The sequence below is a fragment of the Nicotiana attenuata genome, unplaced genomic scaffold (genome assembly GCF_001879085.1).
Source record: "Nicotiana attenuata strain UT unplaced genomic scaffold, NIATTr2, whole genome shotgun sequence".
In the NCBI taxonomy this organism is placed as follows: domain Eukaryota; kingdom Viridiplantae; phylum Streptophyta; class Magnoliopsida; order Solanales; family Solanaceae; genus Nicotiana; species Nicotiana attenuata.
Window position 1 is genome coordinate 18,703 of NW_017671732.1, and position 9,746 is coordinate 28,448.

Consider the following 9,746-nt stretch of genomic DNA (forward strand, 5'->3'; position numbering starts at 1 on the left):
CTGATTTTGCTATGTTTAAAACGATTTTCTCATATTGTTCTTCTTCAGCATGTCAAAACCCTAGTTCCCTCTTGTCTCATAGGAGTTCTGAAATTGCATGCTTAAATGTGTACTTGCTCGATTAAGTTCTTCGTTCTTGTTTGACTTATTTGATTCTGAGTTTTACCATCTTTTAAACTCGATTATTGTGGAAAACCCTAGGTCTTTTGGTCTGAGACTGTTTGTTTGAAAGTATACTTGACTCGATTAAAGGTTCTTTGTTTCAGACTCTCTTTTCTTTATGTGACTTATCTGATTCTGAGTTTTACTATCTTTTCAACTCGACTAGTGTTGAAACCCTAGCTCCTCAAAGTTTTGCCTCACTTGTTACTGTGAGACCTTACTTGTTTCTGATTTCTCTTACCTGGTACTACGTTCTTCTTCATTGTTGATTCTATGTGACTTGACATACTTGACTACTGAGCTTCGAATATTTTTCACTACTGAATCCTATGCTTATTTCTGCTACCATTATATGTTTGTACTATCTCTTTTGCCAATATGTTTGGCCTCGCATGTCTGATGTTTCTGTTCACTCTATTTATATACTGATTGATACTCCTTGATTGATCTTGACATTGAGACTGATTGCAAAGTTTCTTACAAGCCCTAATTTCTACTCATCTGTTTAGAGTTAATTGATTCCTTTCCTTTGCTATGATATTTTACCTTACTAAATCTTTTCCAAAATAAGCTTACTTTCGTACTTAGACTTGATTGTTTACTTCATGCTTTTACTACCCCTTATATGGCAATAATCAATCTGTGCTCAAATTGATTTTCTTTCCTTAATTAGACCTGCTGCTACCCGTTAAACAGTGATTCCTTTATTAAAGGGAATCACTTGTGTTAATTGATTCTAATGGGGATTATTTTCATGTTTGTGTTAAGACTTTACTTATTACCTTACTTATCACTTGTTTACAAAACTATAAATACCTATCCTCTCTTCTTTCAAAGAGAGGAATGACTTGAGTTCAAAAACACACCCTCACACTTAAAACTCTCTCTTTCTTTACTGCTATTTGTGCTATTGCTTTGGCTAGCCAGCTGAAAGCCAAAGCTATATGTGGAATCTTGCTTACTTTTCCTTACTGCTCTTTGCTTCTTTACTGGTATGTCCTAATTAATTTTCAAGCATCAACAACAACATGTTTCTGTAATTGTTCCAACTTCTCTCATGTTTGTCCACTTCTGCTTATGTTTCCGCAATCAAGTTACATTACTAGCATGTTGAAATGTGTCCCTTTCCCTTTTTAGATCAATGCTCTCCTATCTGTATGAATCCCAAACCCCACATCCCCTCTTTGTGTTTGTGTTCTCTGGCTGGTTTGTGGGCATGCCAGTATTATCTATTGTTGTGCATGTTCAAACTTGACCCCTCCTAGGGTCATATGCTCCATGCAATATATTCCCAAAACCCCTGACCCCTTTGTGCAACTACTGATTTTGTGTAGTTTAAGTTTTACTACTATTGTTTTCAAATCACCCTTACCCTTTACTATTCGCAACCTGGTTTTAGATAAATCTTTGTTTCTGCACTTCCACTATACTCTTAGAACCTAGGTTCTTCCCCTCTTGTGTGAGCCTGGCCTTGGGACCCTTGAGCTCCCTCTAAACTTGGACACATAAGGGTTAATCCTTCTACACTGCACTCATCTCTATATGGTTATGCAAACCTGGGTGTAAGCACTGCCCGGGGTCCCTTGAGACCCTTAGGGAACTTTGACACACCCAGGTCTGAGAAAGGCTTTGAAACAAGTGGCATTTGAGGTGGTTTGTTCCATAACTCAGAGAGGAAGTCATAATCAGGCTTCCTATGGTTGTAACTTCTTATTTTACACTTTTCTAATGTAATTTAGTATTTCGGTCTGTAATAAGTTGTAACGAATATTGGGGTTGGTTAGTGAAAAGGGCTGGGATAATTGTGCATGTTTTAAGGGTAGATATCCTGTGTATAGGATCTGATTAATGAAGTTCTACATATTTACTTGTACGCCTAGATATCCTGCCAATAGGATCTGATTAATAAAGTTCTGCATGTTTACTTCCACACTTAGATATCCTGCCTATAGAATCTGATTAATGAAGTTCTGCATGTTTACTTCCATACATAGATATCCTGCCTATAGGATCTGATTAATAAAGTTCTGCACGTTTACTTCCACACTTAGAAATCATGCCTATAGGGTCTAATGGCTATAGTCAGACATCACATCTGCAAGGTTAAGAATCAGTTTCGAAATTAGATGCCATGCCTATAAGGTTAATATCAATATTTTACAGAAATCACGCCTATAGAAATTTTGTTGTGATCAAATAAATCCTGCCTACTCAATTAGATACCATGCCTATAGGATCTAAAACCAGTTTAGTTAAAATCAGTTTGACTCGTACTGTTCTGAATCAGTTTAAACAATTTACTCCTTTCATTAATGTTGTTTAGAAAGCATGCCTATAAAATCCAAATTGCTCGTTTAAAAATGTTATTGGTTTGCCATTTTGAATCAGTGATAGATATCATGCTTATAGGGTATCATCAATACACACTTAGGCAAGCCTTAGGTAATGATGATAAAATTGAATCCACTTATGTTAATTAGCAACTGCTACAACCAGCAGGCAGGCCTGATTCGGACTTCTTATCTGAGTTATGTAATAAATGGGTCTACTTCAACAACCAAAACTCCCCTGTCTTAGTATTTTAAATTCTGACCCTAAATGTGTTTAAGTCATGCTATTTATGTGCTTTGCTTGAGGAGGTATATATGAGCCTCTTAGTTGTTTAGATGTTTCCCCTAATATAAAGTCCTATGTGTTCTGAATATCGCCTTAGTCTTTTTACCTTTAAAAACCCAAGAGTCAGCCTAAAATCCTCCCTCTTATAGTAATAGTAGTCCTAAGATCCTCCGAGACTGATAGGAATGGGACGGGTAATAGCATGCAATAGAGGTCGAGACCAATCCGCGCTTTAATACCTTAACGGGGTGGGAAGGGTAGATATGGATATGATGACCGGTGCTCTAATACCAAGTGTAGCCTCTCTTTTGAGGAGTGATTACCGGGTATTGCATTGATGTGATCCATATTACAAATAAACCTAGGACCCCCTTTGTATTCGTCAGCATGCTTAGTTACAACTCTTCAAAACTTTGCTTTATTTTATCGTTTCCAACACTTGTGTATTTAAAATCCCCTCTTATTTGAGCCTTATTTGTTAATTGCACAAATTCACAAAGAACCACCTGGCCGGGAACCACACTAGTGGATCCTGAGGGTTGCCTAACACCTTCCCCTTGGGATAATATCAAGCCTTTACCCTATCTCTGGTTATCGAACATAGTTGTAGTTGAACCCCATAGGTGCCCTAACGCACCTTAAAATCGTTAGGTGGCGACTCTTCAAAATCGCAAACCCCTTTCCCAAAAGGAAAGAGTTGTCCCAACCGAATGTCACAAACCCGATTCCGCGAAGGAGAAAAGGGGGCGCGACAACAGGCACAGTCTGGGCTGGAACCTCCTCATCAAACTTCACTTGAGGCTCCACCGCTGGTGTTGCTGCTCGAGCTCTGGGCTGAGCTCTGCCCCTGCCTCAGCCTCTAGCGCGACCTCGGCCTTGACCTCTGCCCCTCGTAGGAGCTGCTGCTGGGGCCTCCGACTGCTGTCAAGCTAAAGATGTGGTGCGTGTTCTCGCTGCGAGAGAACAGAATAGAAGGGTTCAATCAGCAATGAAAGAATAAAATCGCACGACAGAGAAGAATAGAAGTGAAATTATTCCTAACTCCATAGCCTCTAGAAGATAAGTACAGATGGCTCTGTACCGATCCTCCAGACTCTACTAAGTATGCCCGTGACTCATGACACCTATGTAACCTAGTGCTCTGATACCAACCTGTCACAACCCGGAATTCCCACCTTCGGGACGGTGCTGGCGCCTAACATTTCACTTGCTAAGCAAGCCAACATTAGAACAACTTATTCATTTTTCAACAGTTTAGATTAAATAAAGAGAAAGAACTAGAATACCTGCAGAAATCCAAAGTAAAATTAGGAAGCTAAAATTAACCAAACGTCTGCAAACAATCCCTGAACCCGGTGTCACAAGTACACGAGCTACTAGAATAATACATACAAGGGTGTGAAATAAATATAAAGTTATCTGAAGGAAAATACACAGCTAAATAAAAGAGAGGGGGACTCCAGGAACTGGGGGCGCTGAGCAGCTGTACCTCAAGTCTCAGCAAGGCTTATCAATCCAAGCACACTAATAGCCACTGCTGGGACTGACTCCAAAATCTGCACAAGAAGTGCAGAGTGTAGTGTGATTACAACCAACCCCATATACTGTGTAAGTGTCGAGCCTAATCTCGACGAAGTAGTGACGAGGCTAAGGCAGGTCACCTACACTACAACCGTACGCAATATATAATAAAGGGAGAAAAGGAAATACGGAATAAGATAAGACACTCAACTGAAATAAGCTACAACCTCAAGAAATAAACCAGTGTCATTCACAATTACCAATCCTTAGAGTTCCACATGAAAATACCGAAAACCAACACAACTCGAGGAAATAGAAACACATAGGTTGTTACTGTGCGCAAACCGATCCCACCGTACAACACAGAATCCTCCCTTATTTCACCGTAATGACATCAGCAACAGTAAATTTCATATGTGTATATATATATATATATATATATATATGTGTGTGTGTGTGTGTGTGTGTGTGTGTGTGTGTGTGTGTGTGTGTGTGTGTGTGTGCAACCCGATCCCACCATATATCAATATCAGTATCACAAATTCACCCTTATTATATCTATTGCGGCATACAACCCGATCCCACCATATTAGCATAAGTTCACCCTTATTCCACCACATCAATCCTCCCTTACTTCACTGTTGCAGCGTGCAACCCAATCCCACCATATCAGTACCAAATACACAATGTGTACGGTCAAATTAATCAACTCACAAAGATCTCTACGATCAATGAATACAATGCTGAACCAGAAAGGGAACCTTGTACAACATGGGTATCCACATAAGTAGTACTACACAGCGAGACTAGTCCAGTAATTGACAATCCGAACGTACAAGTAAGTCAATTTAAGCAAATAGCAGGGAATCATGAAACTATGAAAAGATCTAACATAAATAACAGGAGATAACATTGATTCACATGTAGCAATTGAGCATGGAAGACATTTATAACACACAACAGTTAAGACAGGAAAGGAGATAATAAAGGAAAGCGGAAAATCAGGGAACACAAGTGACTCGGCAGCGTATAAGCACTCGTCACCTCGCATATACGCCGCAACACATGAAAATCACATAGAACATAATCCGAGGGTCCCTAATTCCCTCAAGTCAAGGTTAGACACAACTCTTACCTTGCTCCGAATATCACTCAAAGCTCAACCACAACTTTGCCTTTCAAACAAGCCTCCGAACAAACAATATCTAGCAAATTACCAACCAAACGATTCAAAATAAGCCTTAGGAATTACCCACGATTGCAAAAGATTCAATTTAGGTCATTATTGAAAAAGTCAGTAAAAGTCAACTCCCGGGACCGCTTGGTCCAAACCCGAAATTAGGACTAAAATCCGATTACCCATTCACCACCGAGACCGGTTTATGTAATTTGTTTTGGAATCCGACCTCAATATAAGGTCTAAATCCCAATTTTACAAAAATCCCTAATTCTACCCAAACCCTCCCCCCCCCCCCCAATTTCCACCATGAAAATACAAGATTTTTAGGTTGAAATCTTAGGAAATGTAATGAAAGATTTGAAGAAAATAGATTAGAATCACTTACCAATGATTTGGGGAAGAAGGGTTCTTGGGAAAATCGCCTCTAGGGTTTTCTTGTTTTGAAAATGTGAAGAATGGGAGAAAATCCCGTTTTTCAGCTATTAGACAAGTTGCAGGTGTAGCAACTGCGAGATGGGGTTCGCAATAGCGAACCTCGTAAACGCGAACTTTTCTTCGCAAATGCGAAGTCTCACAATTCCTGCTATCATCGCAATTGCGATGACTTGTTCGCAATTGCGAACAGTGGCCTCCTCGCAATTGCGACCAGATGATCGCAAATGCATACTCAGTGCTGACCTACCCCTCTTTGCAAATGCTAGCCTGACAGAGGTCGCAAATGCAAAGCCTGACCTCGCAATTGCAAGGTCTGAGGCTTGCACCAAAACTGAGGCACACCAGCAATTTTTCTAAGTCCAAATTCACTCTGTAACCTATCCGAAACTAACCCGAGCCCTCGGGGATTCAAACCAAACATTCACACAAGTCCAAAAATATCATACAAACTTGCTCGCGCGATCAAATCGCAAAAAGAACACCTCGAACTACGAATTGAACACCAAATCAAATGAAATTTCCAAAAAAACTTTGAAACTTCCATTTTAACAATCGGACGTCCGAATCACGTCAAACCAACTCCTTTTCTCACCAAATTTGACAGACAAGTCATAAATATAGAAATGGACCTATACCGAGTTGCGAAATCAAAATACGGACCCGATACCAATAAAGTCAAATATTGGTCAAACATTCAAAGTCATTAAGCTTTTAAACTTTCAAATTTCAACTAAATGCAATAACTCGAGCTAGGGACCTCCGGATTCGATTCCGAACATATGCCCAAGCCCCAAATCATGATACGTACCAACCGAGACTGTCAAAACATGAATCCGCATCACATACCAAGACTGACGGCATTTTGTAAAAGCCAGAGATAGGCATTGTAGCAGTCACCATAAATGAGTGTAATGCTTGGGTACTCTTTCTTTAGGTCTAGAATGGCTTGCCGCAAATGCTCATTCAAGAAGATTATTAAATTATTGAAATCTTTCAAGCAATAGTGCTCATCGTAAGCACTTGAATTGTCCGTCATGAATCTGGTTAGGATAATTGGAAAACAACCACCTAGAAAATTGCCAGGAACTATAATTCGAGTAGCCCCCAAACTAATGACCCTCTGAAAAAGGTAAACAGATAATTAGGTAATAAGTATATAAAGTGACACCCTAGGCAAATACCACATCGACAAAATACGGGAGAAATGCTGAGTATATAATTAAGTAAATAGATCACTAGTTGGCTGGGCCTGGGCGTATAAAAAAATAAATATAAATACCATATAAAATCAAAAACTCACTCTAAAGCCATGAATGATGGCTTCAACAACTTCTGGCACTATCATTCGCGACTCTTCCAACGTTTTACCTTGCAATAAGGCAAAGTAGAATTCATTTCCTCCAACTACGAAAAGAGATTTGTTCAATTTGTCTGGGCAATCTAGCAAGCAAAAAGTATTCATCAATTCAACTTCCGTTAGATTACATTATTAATTACATATTTCCTAGGAACATATGTTAAAAATATATTCAACAATTCAAACGAATAATAAAGTAATTGCTTATCCAGTAGTCCCATCAGGAATGATAATCAGTCTATGAATCAGGAAAGATTATCAACAAATGATAATCATTCTGACTAACATGGTAGCTTGGGTATGGAGTGAATGATGACGGAGGCATAGATGAGGAGCCACCATGCTGACTAGTACGATAAGCTGGCGAAGAAGATGGTATATTGTGCATGCTCTGGGAATTAGAGATAGGCTTATATCGAACTGGATCACAAGGGGGCAAAGTGAAAAAGCCAGGTGGCAGTGAAGTCGACTGAGTAGGCGGATGCGGAGGCGGAGGAGGCGGAGGAGGTTGAGGATGAGGAGGACCCATAAATGGCACAGACGAGGTAGTGGGAGCTGAAGTGTACTGAGGAAGCTGGGAATTGTGTCTTATCTTCTTTTTTTTTCCCGATGCCATCTGTGTAACATAAGTATATTAAAAACATTAGATGAAATATGTTAAGACATAAAAAATATAAAAAAAATTCTTCAGCTTATTAAATTAAATGAATAACGAACACATAAAAGCTACAGTTGGTAATTTGATAATTTGGTACTGTGTCATGCACATACTGGAAATGTGCACTGTGATAGATCAGAAAACGTTGCTTAAGCACTCTATTCTTGTATGCAGATACGTAAATATATACACGAGGGTCTTGGAGAATAAGACTCCAAAGTAGTCACTATCTAAATGAGATAACAATTACACCAACTCTATACAAATATACTTCAACAATTCCTACGTGACATTATCCTAACAGAGCCATTCAAATTTTCATGGCAGAAGAAGCAAATACTCATATTTAATTTCATATACAAGAATTCAAATTATTCTGCAAGTTGTGATGAGTAACACAGCTTGTATCAAGTTAATGGACTTTTTTTCTCCAGTAACTTCACAAATATGCCAAAATTTCAGTGCTTCAATCTCTTACCAGTAAAAACAAGAAAGAGCTGAGATACCCAAAAGAACAATTATAACATCAAGAAAGTGAATATCAGTAACATTAGTGCAAGAACTGTAAGAGGGTCATCTCTATAGATCCACTAGTAAATGTTTCAATGTTAATTTTCTTGGAGAATAAAAGGAGAAACAAGAACAGCCCACACAAATACAATGGAAGAGATTGAAACAAGTACTGTATTAGTTAGAGAGAGAAAGAAAGAGAGAGAGGGGGGGAAAATGGGTACATGTGAGTGATAATGAGTTTGATAGTGAGGGAGGAGTTGGCAAGAAATATTAAAGAATTACTCTTATCTAACATTGATAATAGTTAGTAAAGTACTAGTAGTATTATTATTATGGTTTAATGTGGAGGGAAAATGCAGATGTCTTGCATTTGCAGGCCTTACCTTCCCTCATCCCATGTGGATTGATTACATGCTCTAAATCTGTCTGCATCCTCATGTGCTGCTGTCAGGCATTCTTGATATCTAATTAGCCTCATTTTGCTTTCACAGATTAGTTTGCAAAACACCATTTAGCTGCCATTTCAAAGTCATCACTCATCACAAGCTGTGTTACCAACATGTCAATCCTCATTTTGCTTTCACAGATCATTTCAAAGTCATCACTCATCACAAGCCGTGTCACCAACATGTCAATCCTTTTCGCTTGATTGATATTCATTATTTAATTCTTTCTCATCGCCTGTTTCATTTTCATCAAGCAATTCTTCCTCATCGCTTGTTTCATGTTCATCAAATGATTCTTCCTCGCTTGTTTCATGTTCATCGGCAGGATCTTCATCCATGTTTGTACGGGATGTTCCTTCCTCAAAATCATGTTGATTTGCTCTACGAGTAAGGACCGAAGGATCATATTCTTCATAGATGCCTTTACTATGCTGCAATTCACCCACCAATTCATCATCAACACTTTCTTGAACACTCGAAATATCATTCTGGTACGCGACTTCTAATGCATTCTCAACTTCTACTCTACCTACAGGCTTTGTTTTTATAACTATCCGCCATGTGGACTTATTCTTGCTCAAAGGATAAGGAACATAATACACTTGTTTCACATTTTGTGCAATGATAAATGGATCATAGAATTTGTAACGACCCGACCGGTCGTTTTGAGCTCTAGCGCATCGTTCAGCAGTCTGAGGCCATGAGCAGCATCATTTCAGGTATTATGACTTGTGCGCATCGTCGGAATTGAATTTCGGGAAGTTCAGAGTTGATTTGGAAAGAAAATTCTTATTTCGGAAGCTTAAAGTTGAAAGAATTAACTGAGATTGGATTTCAGAGTAAACGACCTCGGAATCA

General features: G+C 38.9%; 1 long non-coding RNA gene across 1 annotated transcript; it reads right to left on the reverse strand.

Annotated features, from left to right (window-relative positions):
* Nucleotides 1-6,477: 6,477 nt before the first annotated feature.
* On the reverse strand, nt 6,478-8,905 carry LOC109209903. The gene is made up of 3 exons (XR_002065458.1): nt 8,408-8,905; nt 7,215-7,887; nt 6,478-7,034 (listed from the first exon to the last, which is right to left on the reverse strand). It is a non-coding gene; the product is annotated as an uncharacterized LOC109209903 (long non-coding RNA).
* Nucleotides 8,906-9,746: the final 841 nt, after the last annotated feature.